Here is a 17,752-nt window from a genome sequence, read left to right as displayed (position 1 = left end):
CTGAAGCAATGTAGGCATTGTTGGGAAATGTTTGTAAAACTTCCCTAGCCTCAAGTCATTCCCTCCTCTTGACTTACTAGTGGATCCTATCTTTTGTGCCTCTGTCTTTATAGATGATGAAATCTTTTGTCCAGAGACAGGTTGTTTGGTTTTTTTGCATTTTCTTCTGTATAAGCAAATTGCTATTACTTATAATAATTTGATGGTTGAGTGATCACGCTAGAATCATCAGTGTGATATATGTTAATCAATCAGTGCTGGCTTCAGTGGTGGATATTTAGGTTAACAGTCATAGCAGGTATTAGAAACTAAGGGCAGGACAGTCTCTTGTTTCTTCTTGTCCTTCTCACAGTTCATACATGTGTGCAAGGCTATACATCAGGGATGGGCAATTATTTCAGGCAGAAGGCCACTTACTGAGTTTTGGCAAGCCATTGAGGGCCGCATGACAGGCAACCAGGGGCAGACAGATATTAATTTTTAGGGGCCTTGCGGGCCGGATAGAATGGCCACATTTTGCCCACCCCTGCTATACATTTATTCATGTAGATATTTCCCCCCTCCCCACATACACACACATTGGAAGAAGAGAGATGGTTGTTGTCAGATGCATTCATCTGCCCCTCCCAGTTGCTCTGAGGAGTGTTTCATAGTTTCATAGTTGTTAGGGACTGGAAGGGACCTTACAGATCATTGGGTCCCTCCCCCCGCCACACTTGGGCAGGAAAGTATGCTGCTGTTCTTTGGATCTAAGATCTGTTGAAGTTATTGTGGGGCTTTATGTGTGGCAAGTAGGTTGGCTAGGAGGTGAAGGGAGGGAGGGAGAAGCCTAAAGGGACAAGCAGTGTCTCCCACCCTGTCTCTGGTAGAAATTCTTCTAAAGCAATGGTTCTCAACCTTTTTTGGACAAGGACCCATTTGTAAACATGGATGACCAGTCCTGACCCACTACCCCAGCCCCCCCATGTGTGAGGCAGAGGGTGGGTGTTTGGGGGGGGGCATGGGGAGCCCCAAGCAGCCTGGAACTGGAACTAGGCTGGAACTCTGGAACTAGGCTGGAACTCTGCCAGCCTGCAAGGGAAAAGCCACAGTTTCCTACATTTTTCTCCTTTAGAGGAGAATCCATTTTTTAAATTTGTTCTTAACCTTTTCATATATTCTTGCAACCCACTTTTTGGTCACAACCCACGGGTTGAGAAACACTGCTCTAAAGGGCAACACACCCTTGGTGCTATTGTCTCCTCCACTGAATGGTCATGTCTAAAGGTCCCAGCAGCTCTGTGTTAATTCATTAGAATTGTAGATAAAGTTGCCCCTGGAACTACAGCAGCTGTTTAGACCACCCCAACACATCACTTGGTCTTTACCTTGCCACAAGAAAGATAGAAAAAGGGATGGAGTGGAGTGCAATAGTCAAGGAGTAAGAGGGAACAGATAGTGGTTTCTGAGGGACAGGCTACAGGGAGAGAATTATAGGAGGCAAGAAGGAGTTAGGTTAGGGGTGGGCAAAATACAGCCTGCAGAAGGACTTTATCTAGCCTGTGGCATGTCCCTCTGTCCTTCCCAGCCCAGGTGCAGAGGGCAGCCGGGCCAGGATGCCCAATGACAATAGAAACCCCCACCAAGTGAGCTGAGGCAGCTGCTAGCTTCTGAGCCAGAGCCCCAGCACCAAGACAGCTGCTTCTGTCCACCTCTCCCGTGATCGGAGGGAGCATCAGTGTCTGACAGGCTGCAAGATGGGGCCCTTTGCCAGGCACTTCGGGACAGGAGCCCGGCAGTGACTGGCTACATCTGCGGAGCAGCTGTTCCTGATTGCCTCTACTGCGTGGTGTCTTCAGCATGGCCCCTTTGTGTGGCTCCAGCCTAGCACTTGCCTCCTGATGTGCCCCATACAGCTCTGCCCACCCTGCATTGCCCCTCCTTACGGCCCAGGGCCTTTGGTACTTCCCATCTTGGTGGTGGCTCTGCAACTCCCAAGCCCCAGTCCACTGCCATGCTCCCACTTCCACTCAGCCCTTCATTGCCATTCCCAGCTCCTTCCAGCAGTGCCTGGGGCTGCAAATGGTGCCTGCTTAGGTCTCTCTCCTGCTGCCATTTGGGCTGGGCTAATGCTTGGCTCTGCACAGCACCAGGAGTTGGGGTGTTCATAGAGAGAGCTGAGCCCCTGCTGGGACCGCATAGCTGGCAGGAGCCCCTTGCATTCCATTGGCTCCGGGGCCCTTCAGCTCATGATGCCCGATCCTGTTGGCCTGGCCGCACACCCTACCCATGTGGGTCCCAGCCACTGCTTACTGTTTGGGTTCTGAGGGCTGCCACTGCTTAGTCGGGGATCCCAGCCACTTGCTCTGTGCCCATCCACAGCCCCATTCTGGCGGAGTGCAGAGCAGAGCCACAATCAGCTGCCCGCACACCCCTACTACAGGTGCCGGTTCCATCGGCAGAAATGTGCAGGGAGCGGCACCCATCGCAGGGGTGTGCAGGCGACTGATTGTGGCTCTGCTCTGTACTCAGCCGGGATGAGCCCGCAGATGCGTGGCATCTGGGAGTGGGACAGGATGGGGGGCTGGAGCTGGGATCCCCACCTAAGCAGCGGCAGCCAGTGGAACCTAAACAGTAAGTGGTGGCTGGGACCCTCCCGGGCAGGGCACATGGCCAGGCCAATGGGATCAGCCCCTTGGGGACTTTTGGTGAGCTGTTGTGAGGGAGGGAGAGAGTGGGAGTGCTGACCCAGCCCGTGGCAGCTCATCAAAACTCCCTATGTGGCCCACAAGCCTAAATAATTTCCCACCTCTGAGTTAGGCCCTACTTAAAATGGCTGTCTCCATGTTCTGGGGGCCATTTTAAGTGTCTATTATTTGACTTGCTTCTAAGGATGTAATTTGAATGAATATGAATTGAATAAAAATATTACATTCATGTACAAATCTGTTCTGATTTGGGGATTCATCTCCATCCTAACAATGTGTAAAATGCTGTGGGATGAGAGGTGATATATTATAGAAATGTAAGATATGAATTTTATATTTATTACTGACTTGGCAGGGTGCTTTTCACATCACCATTCGGGTACAGTTTTGATTAGATTTTTATGCTGAGTATCAGAGAAGCATTGCATGTGTGTGTGTGTGTTATGCGCACACATATACTCTTCTCTTTACCTTGCACGCTTCTTTTTTTCTGATTAAGAAAAGGACCTCAGTTCCAAAGAAAGATACTCTGGGTAGCGCCAGTGAGAGCTTCCCCTCCTGTTAGAGGGAAATTTTCCATGACATGGAATAGACCGCTTCTAGCAGCTTGAGGACGAGAGTCTCTATGGCCAGTTACTGTCCTCTGCAGAAATTGTTAAAAAGGACGTTAGTTGACACCGTTTTGTGGGAATGGTAGTTTTTGAGATGTGGACTCTCGTCCACAAGGACTTAGGATGAAAACTACTGAACTTATTTGATATGTGCCATTGAACTTTGAAGGGTGATAATAACAATATTGGCTTGCTCCCACCCCTGGTTGGATTGGAACTGGTTATCCGTAGGTGAAAGGGAGCCATAGTCCATCAGTAGTCCTGTGCTATCTAGTCCCCCCCTGGCTGTAATCTCTCTGGTGGATTAATGTCAGTAAGGAACTCTGCTCTAGTGGCTGCCTCGTGAAGTCACATTCGAAGCATGCTGTTGAGAATGGTTTGTCTGCTTCAGTACTTGTATGACCCTCATCATGACTGGTGGAGTGCTTCACAAACGTGAAAGGATTTATCTTTCCTGAGAGAGAAAATAGTATTATTATTCTCATTTCAGTGAAGTACGGAGAGGTGAATTGCCTTGTTCAAGGTCACACAGGAGGTCTGCGGCAGAGCTGGAAACTAAAGCCAGCTCTCTGGATTTCCAGTTCCATGTCTTACTGGAGAAAACCATTCTTCTTTTTCCCCTCTCCTTCCTGAGTGTGAAGTAGAGTTTTCTCCTTTGTGTTGTGTCTGTTCCTGAGAATAAACAGACAATGTGGTACTTTGGGCTAGTGCAAGACTTATTTAACATTTTTGAAAGAGGAAAGAAGAAGAAAAATATTCTGTGCTATTAGTTGGCCCCTGATCTTTAGGGCTCTGCACATCTACTTGAGTATAAAGTGTTAGTGTACTGCAGACTGCATTCAGTGTTTGGCCTCTGGCAGTACCACAGGGTTAACTTAAACCTGATACTGGCATAGCTAAATTGCTGTTGATGAGCAGTCCTTGGGATGGAAGAACAGGTTAATGGAAAGAAAAGCCTTGGAGCTATCCCTGTATTATGGTCCACCTCACCAGAGAACTTTTCTCTGTCCCAGATACCAACAGAACAATCAGTTTAGCTGTTTGAGGAGAGAAGCTTAGATGTAGGTCCAGGAAGGGAGCTTGTATGGGGCTGGGTTGCTGTTGACCTGTAGAAAGTAAATCTGTAGTTTCTTACAAGAGCAATGCCTGCCTTTTATATTTAAAGTGTGGGGAGGAAAAGGGCTGGGGCAGAAGGTGGCCTAATGGGTGTAGTAGTTCATTTGCTCACTTCTAGTAGCCTGGAGTTCTACTATTTAAGGCTAGAAGTTGTAGGAGTATAGAACATACTTCTCTTTAATTTCTGGAAGAAATACTGTCTGCCTCACAAAACCACCACAAGCTTAAGGCTGGTTTATGTGGGGAAATTATTATGGATATCCTCTGCTAATTCTGTGTGTGGATGTTCCTAATGCTTAGCAAGGGTGGGGAGTAGAGTAAGTGCATCCACATGGAGAATTACTGTAGAGTAACCAATGAGCAGAGAATTCAAACCTTCACTTACTGTGCACAAACTTTCCTGCATAGAAAAGTTCTTAGATCAGGAGCATTCTCAAACTCACTTCCTGTCTGGGGCCAGATCTGGACCCTGGGACTCCTTGCAGGCCATATCCAGCCCAGGGCATGGGGGGTGGCTCCAGTGGCGGTAGTGGCAGCCCCAGCTCTCTCCCAGTGCGCTAGGCAGCAGTGATGGCAGTTGCTCTTTTTCCTGCTGTGTGCCCCATGCCACAGCTGGGGCAGCAGCTCTGGCACAGAGTACAGGGCAGTGACAGCTCAGGCTCTGGGCCTGGCATGGTGGCAGGGGCAGTGGGGCCAGTGGCTCAGGAGCTGGGGCCACCACAGTGGTGACAGGCAGATTGGCCAGAGGGAGGGCAACCAAAGCTGTCAGCCCTTGCTCTCCCTTCTGAATCTGTCCCCCTCAGGACCCAAGGGCTCTGGATTCTGCCCTCAATCTCTGGTGACTCGCGGGGAGCAGGGTGGGCCGAATACAACGGCTCTGTGGGCCATAGGCTTTGACACTCCTGCCTTAGATAATACTTTCAGTTTGTGCAAAACAATGTTTGAGACAGTTATAGCGGAGAGGTGGTGCAGGGCAGGACTGAGGGGCATTAGCAGATGCATGTGGTGTGCTGTGGCTGGAATTGCTGAGGGCTGCACGTTTGCCAATCATTGGCAGAGCTGTAGGGGAGAATCTGAACACTGGAATAGCAATCAGTGACTAATACAGAGTTACTGGGGGGAAAGGAGGGCAGGGCCTCTGAAAGAAGACAGTGAGGTGACCCTTTGAAGCCTGTTAGTTTCCTGTAGTGCTCCCTGATTTCCACCTCTTCTGCCCCTGTGACAGACATCAGCCTTTGTACAATCAATTCCTGTATTGTTCAGGCTGGGAGATAAGAGCTCCCTGCTGTCAAGCTTGGTGCTGGCAGCAGGGAAATCTCACCTCTGCCCGTGGCAGTTCCACTCTGTGTTCCTCACTGACCCATGCTTGGCAGCTCTCCAACTCTCCCAGCTCCTGTGCTGGTTACCAACACACTCCTAGCCTGGCAGGCATTTCACTGCTTCATGGTGGGCTTGCAGGGTTGAAATACAGGAAGGGCAAAACAGAGGAATGAGGGGAGAGGTGAGCAATAGAGGCTCAATCCACTTGGACTGCACATTGTATCATACAATAAGACTTGTTTCCCATTCCCTGTGTCAAGCATGTGTTTAAGCTTGTGCTAGTCTTCTGGATACCTTCCCGGTGAGTTTTCCAGAGAATGAATACACATGAAATGCAATTAGACACAGATGGATGGGGGCTGGGGGAGGGGTGGGAGAAGAGTCTCGCTGGAAAATGGGGGGAGGGTATAGTTTAATTGAAAGGCCATGAGGCAGGTTGGTGTGTGTGTAAGGGGAAGAGATGTGTTTTAGGATCAGAAGCCTCCATTGGGAGATGCTTGCTAGGCCAGGGCCAGGAACCTGAGGAGGTTTCTCTGCTCTCTGCTGCTGCTGCTGCTGCTGTTGTGATTGTTTGAGAGCCAGAGGGGAGCAGCAGGCATGCCTCAGAAACGATTAATCATGTATGGCAGCGCTGAGAGAGAAGAGCATGGTGCACACGCTGAGACCAGCACCTCCCCTGCCCCTGCCTTCAAGCCCTCTTGACTTGGGAAAGGCTTCTCCTCCCAGGCTGAAATCCAGCCCTGGATGTGGGAGCAGGAGGAGGTAGCCCAGGCTTAGACTGTACGAACTCTGCTGCCTTCCCTTCTGCATTCCACAGATTGAGGTTTTTCGAGTCTGGAAGCCTAGATCTGTTTGGTCTGGGAGGGGTGAGGGGGTGGGGGGAGGAGGAAGCTGAACTAGCCCAGGCAAGAGCAGACAAAAACTTGGTTGAGAATTTCACCTGAGGAAAGGAGCCAGTACTGATTGTGACAACAGGTTCCACTTCCCAGGGACAGGGCACAGCACAAGCAAGTCTCATCTGGGTGTCCCATCCCCTCAGTGTCGCCAGACCTGCAGAATCATGAGACTTGCTTAAAATCATGGAGATTAAAACAAATAAATAAATACATTTGGGTTTTTTTAAATTTATCTTCTGGTGTTTGAGCCCTTGTTTGTCTCGTTTCCAAGCTTTGCTCCACAAATGGGAAGGCTAGAAACTTGCTTTCATTTTTTTTTTTTTTTTAATGAGGACTCTGGGAGCTGAGGCTGTAAGAAAAACACTAAACATCATGAGAATTGATAACAGTACAACCTCCATCTTCTCTTACACCCAGTATACAATGCTGTCTGTATATGGCTTGTCCTCTTCATTAATTCCCTTTGCAGTTGTTTGCAAGGCTTCCCTGACATCCTGCTTTAAAGTGGAAGCAACATTCTCATCAATTTCACCATTGTTAAGAGCAATGAGACATTGAGACATGCAGCTTTCTTCCCCTCCAAACCCTGCCCCCCCAACAAAACCAAACAACTTGTCTCTCTTATTTTTTATAGCAGTTCTCTTAGGATCTTCATACTAAAAGAGCTGTTTCATTGTTTTTTTCCACCTCCCAACTTTGTGCACTGATCTATGGAATCGTTCATCAACCCACCTAGCTGTGAGCACCATCTCTTGTTTGTTGGCACGAGAGAGATGGGCTTTGTGCTCAAGTTTATTATTGTAGGGTTGCTTGAACATGCTGTGCATGAGCGCATACACATGGGAAGCATGTGTTGTCATGCAATTACTATGAAAAATGAAGAACTTTTAGGTGCTACCACCTCTGACAAATAAAGAAGTGGCTAGAATCTAAAACATAGTTATTGCATTTTCTTGACATTTAAATATATGCCCATATTAATATAGTGCTGTTGCAGATAGAAGATGGGTAGGGCATGCAAGGTTTTCAGTAGAAGCTTGGAACTATCATGGATTTCTTAAGGCAGGGTTGAAGTGCCCTGGTGGGACCTGTACGTGGCCTAAAGATAGAAATAGCTAGATTTGCAGAAGATGAGGATGGAGGTGCAGTGTGTGTTGCTAGTCAGGATTGAAATGGGCTAGTAACACTGGTATCTGACGAGCAGGGATCCTGGTTTTCTCTGATTAAAAAAAAATCCCCACTTTTGGTTTAAAAAAAATAATATATAGTGGTGTTTTATTTTAATCACGGAAAAATGTGGATTTGTGGTTACTTTATTTTAACCGAAAATTGGGGATTTTTTAAAATTGGAGGATCCCTGCTGACAAGGCAGAGAACTGGAATAAATACTCTTCCCTCCCCTTTACAGTTGCTAATCATGGAAGACAGGACAAAAGAGGCTTGGACTCCAGAACTTCTCAACAGTGCTCCTGCATCAGCTGCTGTAATATGATGGGGTATTTCCCTCCCCTCTGGGGCTCAGCAAACTTCCTTTGTGGCTATCTTATGCTGGTGAAGTGAAAGCCTGGTCTACACAACAAAGTTTTTGGTGACTGAACTCCAGCTGCGTTCATACCCAGAATTTCTTTGTTCCAGCAGGACCCTCCTTTCTACTACTAGAGGTACCCCAGCATGCCTAGGGAAGAGAGGCTTCTGCTACTGTCCAGCAGCTCTCAAAAGGTGTATGCAGACAGTGCCATGCCTTCTACTGGCTGCCATGGTCCCTTGACCAGCTGGTGCCTTCCCAGGGTGCACTTCGCACTCTGCCAGCACAGCTGCTGTAACAGCCATGAGATGTATGGGTGTGCGTGTGTTCTGGCTGCTTGGCAGTGGAGGCTGCTGTCTGCCGCTAGATGTCCTGACAACAAAGGAAGGGACATGTAGACAGGGCCTAACAGTGGTGTTAGTGGGTGCTGGAAGAAGTCCTTGTACTGTTAGATATGTGGTTGACCCCATGCTGAAACTAGTATGTAGTCCTAACAGCTTAGCCCTTCACCTCCCTTCACAGAGGTGTTTGCTGAAACGTGAGGCCCGACAATGAGGTGGAAGAAGGGAGTTTTCCTTTTATTCTTCCTCCTGCCTCAGAACAGTTGACCTTTTAATTTTTGATGCATCAGGATTTAGGTGAGTTGAGCACCTCCTCCTCAGAGGCTGTGCGGAGGGGTTTCTCTCTGTTGCCTGAAGGAGCCCTCTGTCCATTTGAGTGGGAGGATGTGTCGAGTGCAGTGGGGATGGAAGGTGCCTTTGCACTTGAGGCTTACCACACTGCCAGAGGATGTTGTGAATCTAAATTATTCACTAGATTATTTTAATCTGAGGAAGAACAATAAAGGGGCAGACGAACATTTTTTTAACCTCTCCCTTTTTTGTAATCAGGAGGGCAAAGGAGTAATGCAGTGATGCAGAATGCAGGGAACTGGGCTGGACTGCTATTAACCTCTTGGCATAGAAATGACAGATGCCTGTTGGAGAAGAAGGCTTTATCGTGTGCCTTTTAGGGAACAAGAGGCAAGTGCTGTGTGAGAGTGGGGCTCTGAGTACTGTAAAGCTGGGGAGCAAATGCTCCAACTCTAAGATGGTGGAACGGAATTGGGCTTTTGGTAGTGCTTTTCACAACCCCTGGATCCCCTGGTGACGTGTAAATGCAGCAATGAAGTGTTTGGTATGGACAGAAGTCTGAGCCAAGGGCTAAGATGGAAACCCCTCACAAGGCAAACGTGTAGAGAGAGGTTAGTTGCCATGTTGGCCTGAAGCGAGATAGAAGGCAGGGTAGGGTGGCAAACATGGCAGCTCTTTCCTGCCCTCTGCCATTGCTTGTGTGCATCTCGTACATTAAAACCGCTCTGGCTGAGAGAGAAGCTTGACCACCACACCGGCAATATCCTTGTGCACAAGGAAAAGTAGCAGGAGGGAGTCTTTAATTTCCTTTGGGAACAGCAGCTTGCCAAAAACAGGGCAGAGTGGAGCTCTTTTTAATGTCATGTCTCCTTTGAAAGATGGCACCTCAGAGGCTGTGTCCTGCCCTGCCTTGGATGCTCTCTGACAGTGTAATGTGAGCTTTGGAAGATAACAGAGTGGGGGCTGGCTGCCAGGCTCCCTTTAATCCCCCCAGCTGGCAAACAGGAGGTCTGTGTCGGTTGCCGGGGCGATGGCGGGAAGCTGTGTTAGTTTAATGAAGCGTTGGGAAGGCTGCTGTTTATTTCAGTGGAGTGGGGGTTCTCTCAACTGCCAGCTCCTTCCCCGGGGAAGCGGGGGCTGCCAGAGATTTTACAGACTCCCTGTGCCTCATTTCCCCTACCCCCTCCTCTCCTGGACTCTTCCAGTCTACCCTCCCAAAGGGCTTGGGAGTTTGCACTGGAGCTGTCTTTGATTGATGCCTGCCATCCAAGCATGTTTGTCTGTTTCCTTTCTATCATCAGCTCCCAGCAAAAGTTTGTTCTTTTTTTCCACTCCTCTGTGTAGCCCTCCCCACAAGTGTGCCCTCCTCCTAATCAAGCATATCTCCTCTCCTGGAGAACTGTCACCTACGCCTCTGCCCCAGGATAGCTTCCACCCTGAGAGCGCCCTCCAACAAGGCAGAATCAATCCTTGCCATATGCAAGAGAGCGCTTTTCTCCTTAAGTCACATTTCTTCACTCACTCTTATGGGGATCATCAATAACCAGTCTGGGATTTTGAATTTATTCTTTGGTTGAAAAGTCAGTGTTTTTGCATTAAGGTGACCCAAAGAAGAGAGAAGAATATCTTTATATGCCTTTCTATGATTGAAAAGGCCTGAATGTGGACCTTTTCCCCTCTTCCCTGCACAAAAGAAATTCAGGGTTTGTTTAACCTCCTCTTTTTTTTTTTTTAAAGATTTTTGTGGACATCTAGTATACCAATCAGTTTCTGACATCAAGCAAACTGTGCAAATGATATTTTATTACTGACATTTTTCAAGCAACCCTTAATCAGACCGTTTAAATATTAGGGGAGTTTAAATAAGTGTTGACAAACTAATGTTTGTATGAGAGAGCAAACTGTGGGGTTCAGCACCCTCATCCATTCTGTTATGTGCCAAAAAATCCTCTCAGTTCAGGTCTCTGAATCATCTAAGTTTTTCAGAAAAAAATGGGGTAGCTGAGACATGTCTCCTGCAGGCAAAAAGAAAAGAAAAGCCTTCCAGACTCTATTTTTTCCCATTATTCCATCATACTGGAAGCATATCTGATTTTCTCTCCTTCTCTTTTTCTGATTTCCATTAAAGGTACTATATAAATATATATATCATCCTGGACCACTTTGCATGTCACTGCAGTGTGTGAGGGTATGAGAACTTCCTTTTGCTGTGGTGGACAGTGGCTTTTGGACTCCAAGTGTTCAAGACCCCTCTCTCCTGAATACACAATGGCACTTTCCCCTTTTTGTGCTTGCCAAAATGTCTTTTCCTGGTGCCAGGGACAGCAGTGTCCTGTGGGAATTTGCAGGCTTCCTGTGCCAGAGCTGCTGTGTTGAGGAAAATGAGTATTTTCCTCAGCATGAAAGCTGTATCAATCCAAACTCTCCCTACCCCCTGTTGCTAGCCTTCTCTCCATCCCGTTCTCTCTCTGTCTTTGTGAGTCTTAAGCACTGTGAACTGTTTGGTAATTAAAAACCTTTGAGGGGGATATTATTGAGTTAACATTAGTTATTTTGTCATGCTTGTGGGGGGGGGGGGGGGGGGAAGAAGAGAGAGACTGATATATCCCCAGGGAGATCTGCACTGACAAGGGGTGGGGGAAGCAGGAGGAGGAGGAAGTGGGGGCGAGATTGGCAGGTGACTGCCAGCTCCGAAGAGATGACAGCAGCAGCAGCTCCTCCAGTCCCACTTGAATGCTGCACTGCAGGTACTGGGGTAATGGGTGGGAAGTGGTGAAGAGGAATATCAAGGTGGGTGGGTGGAGGGAGGGCATTGATGTGGGGGAGTTGATTTCTGCTGAACGCCAAGATGAAGAGACGATGCTCTCTCTCCCTCTTGCTCTCTCTCTCATTCTTTATACATCTATCTGTCTATATATATATGTATAATCATTAGTAGTTTGGTTCTCTAATATATTCTCCTTTATATAAACAAAGAAAGCAAAAACAGCTTCCCCAAGCCCCATAGTATTCAACCTACATGTTTTCTTCTCCCTCCCTCTCTTTCCCCCTCCCAGCACAATATTCTGTAGGACCCTGGCCTTAAATGCTGTGCTGGTTTTGACCATTGCTTTAGAATACTGCAGCATAGTTTTAATTTTTAAGGGAATAGGATCATCAGGTCCCCACCCCCTGCACTTCCACGTTACTAGGCCTCTTCACAAAAAATGGGGACACCTTTACAATCTTAGCCTTTCCATTTTATGCTGGTGATTATCCTACTACAAAATTAATTGGATCCTTTTCAGGCAGGTCAACCAAGACTGGCGGGTGAGACTTAGATTGACACCTGGCTGGCATCTGCAAAAATCACCATCACTATTTTTTTTTTTTTTGAGTGGGGGTGGGGATGAGGCATCTGTTTGCAAAACGAGTTTTGCGTGTTTGCTGTACAGGGATTAGGGTGGGGTGTAAAAAGGGAAGAATTACTCCATGCATTATTTTAAAATAATATATATTAACAAAAGTTTTGCGGGGACTGCTGTACACCACAGGCTGCCATCTTTTGCAAAAGTTTGCAGAATATTCCCTTCTTCCCCCCTAGGTCTCTCCTGAGAACCCTAGCCTGCAAGATAGTTACAGCTTTCTAAATTGGTTATCATCATGACAGCATCAGGATTTGGAAACAGCTGGTACATGCTTATAAGCTGTACTGGTACCTCTGATTCTACAGGCTTGTTGTCTAGAATCTCATCTGTCATTTTTTTTTTTCAAGCAAGTCTCTAGTTGTTATGGTTGTGAAGAAAGCCTCAAAAATGTGAAGGGAGTGTGACCAGTGCAGAGGGATCTATGTGAGCCTGCAGAGAGCAATAGCTTTGAGAAGTGTGAACAGCCCCTTTTGTCTCAGTGATGGGTTCACTCAAATGCCCAGAGATGATGATTGGAAAGTCAGCATTGCTAAGAATTTCATTTCATGTGCAAGAAAAGAGAAGGGGGGATCAGAGATGTGCATGCCTTGTTGTGAGTGACCACACATTTTGTTGCCATGTGTGGAAGACATTTGGGAGACACCATCCCCATCCCTTCCCTCCATGCACACAGTTCATAGGCAGACTGAAGCCCCACCCAGCTAAGTACAAGAAACATAGGGAGCACACATGATAGTATTTTGAGCAGCTACCTGTTCTCTGGTGGGCATGCTCTTTTCAGTGACTGGTGCAGTTGGAACTTATTTTGCCCACAAAACTTGGAAGGATACCACCACTTTTATTTCTCTCCCTCAGTCTGACCTCTGTATTACGTTTAACCACAAAGATCTTTGCTTTGCTCTAGCATTACTGTGAATGGTACATCATCTTCATCTGAGGATGTTATTTTGGCACATATTGATCCATTTTTGAGCCCAGTGACTGGGTGGCAGATAGTAGTTTCATAAATCTGGTGACAGTCTGATACTGTAGAGCATAAATCATCTGTTGAAAGGACAACAGTGGTAGGACCTGTCAGCAAAACTGAAAAATCTGGGGGAGGAGGAGAAGTAGGACACTTCTTTGATTCTCCCTACCCCAGCACGTGTACACCAATATGTTTTAAACCGTTTTTTAGGCAAGGAGTTGGTTCATTTCTCCCAGTATAATTCATCCTGATTATACAATGTCAGTTTCTTGTCATGTGAGCAATACTGCTGCATTGGGAGTGAGGGACTTCAGGACTCCGTTTTCAAGCACCCACTGATTTTTTTTCTCTTTGATTGTCTTATTTTCTGTGTAGCCAGTTTCAGACACCTTGACCCTGCTTTTCAGAGAGGTGGTGTGTGGATGACTTCAGCTGACTTCACTTGACACTCAGTCTATCTGAAAATGATGCCTTGGGCATCTTAAGCTGAGCACTTTAAAAGTGGAGACTTAAAATTGTCGGTATTGGCATTTTGGCCATTTTTTCACACAGTACTATTCGGTACAGACAGAATTGCTATTTTAATCCAAGTTGTAATAATTGTCCTTCCCCGGTGTTCCTTTTGTGGTCCAATGACTAGGACATAGTACTGTAAGCCAGGAGATCTGGGTCCTGTTCCTGGTTCTGAGAGGTTGTGAGATCCCTGGACAAATTGCTGAACCTATTTGAGCTCTGGTTTTCTTACCTGCAAAATGGGTATGATGATTGCTCATCTGTGTAAGGCACTCTGAGTTCTGTGAATGAAGTGCAGTACAAATGCTAAATATCAATATTGCTGCTTATTAATGTATGCCAGAATTTCCTCCCTGAGGGAGCAAAAAAACCCTCACAATTGATAGAACTGAAATTTTGGCAAGTTTTGGGGAGGGGGTTAGCATAAAGCTAGCAGTGGGAAGTAATTTTAATTTAAACTGTCTTTTTCCTCTGCAGTTGGCTGGTTTTGTTTAAATGATTGGCCTTCAGGTGGCTTTATTTGCTTTTTGTGCTTAACTGAGGAACGTTAATGGTTATCCTTGGTGACTTTCAGCTGGTGCCTCTGCACCCCAGCCCTTTTCCAGCCCTGTTTTCCCTTACCCTCCTCTCCTTCTATTCATAATCTCCTGATGCCCAGCAGCAAGCCTTTAGGGTACATGCGCATGTGAGGAGAGCTCGAGTTGGGGAATTAATATTCCTGGAACATAACACCAGCAGCATGCACACGCTGAGGAGAATATTAGAGCTATTAGCGGTGGGAGTTAGGAGTGCATGCAATATCTAGATGGAGAATTCAGTGTGATTAATCTGCCTCTAAGCAGCAGCCTCCGGGCTCTGGGAATTCTGTGGCACGTTTGGAATCGGAACTTTTTTTAATTACCTTTCCGCACCAACAAAACAATCGCAGTGTGTGAAAATAAACCCGTTCATTCCTTGCCCTGTCTCCTTTTTCTTTTTTTGGATGAGATAACAGAGCTTAGATCCTGACTATTCACAATCCCACTAGCTCCCACAGCACTTTGCATTAGTGTGTGTATGAGAGATGGGGTGTGTGTATGGGGGGAGGAGAGGGGAGGCTAGCTTCAGTTGCTTGGCCACATTCCAAGTCAGGTAATAATGGCTTTGGGGACGACCTAAAGCACCCTTGTTCTAGTTTCTGTTAGACTGATTTTCTTTTCCACCCTTGCTTAACATTACTGGGTATCTTGGCTGTCGCACAATGCAGCCATGCTGCCACAGTGGTTGCTTTTTGGGGCCAGCTGAGTTGAAAGAGATTGTTAGGAGGAAAGGACTGGATGACTGAAGGTTTCCCTTAGGCTGTCAAGAGAAAATAGAACCTTGGAACATGGTCCATATAACAATTTTTACAAATCTGGGACCAAATAATGACCAATGGTGCTGGGAACAATAGGGAAAAGACTTGTATCTTTCTGCTTCTGAATCATGCTATGGACCACCCCTCCACCCCCCTAATAGGAGAGGGGTTCTTTCCTTCAATAAAGACCATTTTACTAACATGCTGGTATAAAACCCCACAGCCAGCTGGAGAAGAATTTCCCCATGACAAAAGTGGCAGGAGACCTCCTCCTGCACTCTGCTGTGGCCATTTGGACCTATTCCAAGATATGGAGTAGTCCATAGGCAGCACTCCAGGAGCTCCCATCCATAAGAACAGTGGTAGTCAATGTTTTGGCTCTGTGGGCCAGAACAGCAGCATGGTACCAGTCCATGGACTGGATTGGGCTCCACACAAGCTCGCCTGGTCCCTGTATATCCAGATCTGGCCACATGCACTGAGATCGGGCCTTGGCGCCCCACCTATCCCATCTGGCACTGTGCACCAGGATTGGGACCTGGTGCTCCGTGCTGGCCCTGCATGCTGGGATTAGGCCCTGGCACTCTCTGCCAGCCCTGAGTGCTGTGGTCAGACCCCATGCACTGGGATTGGGCCCCACATTGCCCCCACCTGGTTCCACATGTCATGATCAGGCCCTGCATCTCCCTGTGTGCCTGATCTAAGGGGCAGGGCTCCCAACAGGTTCAGAAATTTGGTGGTAGGAGAGTGGTGAATGTTCCCCTGCTGCTAAATTTTCAGACCTTTAGGGAGCCTTGCAGGCTGGATGACATGGTTCCAGGGGCCACATAGAGCCCATGGGCTGGGGGTTGAGCATTTTCTAGCTGTTCCAGACTTTGAGGGGACGTTCAAGCTCCTGAGATGGCCCTGAATTCCTATGATGCAAAGGTTGCTTACTGCTTTCTTTTATCCCTACCCCAAGCTGGGATACATCTTTCCGTGTTGGGCCAGGGAACCTAGATTCCCTGTTACCCATACATATTCTGTGACACATGGTTGAGAAGTTCCAATTGTGTTCTGTAGGGGCCAGTGGAAAATGTACCTGCTAGCCCAAGGGTTCTCATCCTTTTCAGATTCAAGGCAACCCTCATTAGATTCAGGAAACCCTTCAGAAAATTACAGCTCTTAATTTTCACACTTTGTTTTGACTATGGAGCAATTTTTCTGTTGCAAAGAACTCAAAGCCCACAACAGGTCAGAATATTTTTAACACTATGGGTTCCTCTTTGCTATCTCTGAATTTATCTTGTGCATCATATTTGCACATCTAACAGTGCTGACAGTGTATGGCACTCTGTGGCACTCTTAAAAAGATCTCAGGACACCCCAGGGTGTTACATCAACCTGGTTGAGAATCACCTTGCTAGCCAGCTCTCTGCTAGGTTCTGGATCATTTCTTTTCCACTTCCAACTCCAGGCATAGATCTTTCCTCTTCCTCCATGGAAAGAGGGTGTGGAGGACCAGCCACCCTTTGTTTCAGTATTTTCCTTCCCCCTTCCCCATCCCAGATGTGGGCTTTGCAACTGGGAAAATGAATGGGTAGACTGTGAGGAACAGAAGCCGTTGTCCTCCTTTGGCTCTGAAGAGGTGCTCTTCCCTTAAAAAAAAATACAGCTCCTCAATGTACCCCACAGAGGTTCAGGAGCACTGGCATCCCAGAGGAGTTTGTAGTTGTGTACTCCCAATCTAGGTAGTATGTAGGGCTGCTATGGGCCAGATGGTATTTTGAAGCACAAGACCTCTCTCTATGTGGACCACTAGACTGGATTCACCCTAGAGCCTGTTCCATGAAAGAGGTTGACAACCCTTTCTCTCTCCCTCGAATGGTACAATATAGGACTTTGAGGCTCACTCCAGACCATCTGCAGCAAATTAAAATGTCATGACCTATTATTCAAACCACCTTGTCATATTGACACTTGAAGACCTTTCTAAATATAACTGATTTTATGCAAGCAACATTGTTTAATTTTGCATTTCACAGGGCTCCCACAGTGACCCAAGACTTGCTTCTTTAGTTTCCTGGTTTTTATACCTCAGCCCAGTGTGGGTGTTTGTTGGTACTGCCTACCTTGCAGGAGAAGGTGGGCATGTAGAAGAACTAAATAAAAGCAAATTTGACAGGTTTTTTTTCTTCCCTTGACAGTATTTGAAATTGGGTTAAGTTGTGTCCAATCCTTTGAAAACAAGATTTATCCCCTAAAATTTTCAGCCCAGTTTAGGTTGATGCTGCCCTATTATTTTGGGACTTGGTAAAAAGCCCTTGAAAATGTCAGCCACTGTTTTATTGCTTTGATGGTGCTTGGTTCTTGGACAGTTCATGAATGTCACCATGCAGTAAGGAATGTGCTAGAGCTGTGCCCTTTCTCTTACTTATTTCACCCCTCCACCCAACACCAGAGCAGGTAGAAGCTGGAAGTGCTGCAGGGAACAAATGCCTCAGTGTTGACTTCTGTCAGGCCTAGATCCACCCCAGGTGCATGATTACACTTTCTATCTGACCTGCAGCACCTCTTGGAGTTCAGTCTAACATCTTCAGAGTTCTTTGCTAATGCTAATTAGTATTATTTCAGTCCAGACTCCCAGCTTTGCTTTGGCAGTGTCTTTGCTACTGCCCATCATTCTTCACCTGTAGCCTCCCCTGTTAGACCATGCAGCTCAGCTAATGTACCTCAGTCCTGACTTGCAGCATCCTCTGCTGT

At 47.0% G+C, this 17,752-nt stretch overlaps 1 protein-coding gene across 8 annotated transcripts in view; it reads left to right on the top strand.

Annotated features, from left to right (window-relative positions):
* The window catches only part of TCF20 (transcription factor 20), a 174,970-nt gene that overhangs the window by 55,121 nt on the left and 102,097 nt on the right, over positions 1-17,752 (top strand). For 2 of the 8 annotated variants that reach the window (XM_059726220.1, XM_059726217.1), the window contains one exon: positions 8,039-8,291. The exons of the other annotated variants lie outside the window; for them this stretch is intronic. The gene's annotated coding sequence lies outside the window, so the exon portion shown is untranslated. The remainder of the gene's footprint in view (positions 1-8,038; positions 8,292-17,752) is intronic. 8 annotated transcript variants of the gene reach the window in all.

The sequence above is a fragment of the Alligator mississippiensis genome, chromosome 4 (assembly GCF_030867095.1).
Source record: "Alligator mississippiensis isolate rAllMis1 chromosome 4, rAllMis1, whole genome shotgun sequence".
Lineage (NCBI taxonomy): Eukaryota > Metazoa > Chordata > Crocodylia > Alligatoridae > Alligator > Alligator mississippiensis.
The sequence above is the reverse complement of the archived record's forward strand: the minus strand, read 5'-3'. Positions and strand labels throughout refer to the sequence as shown.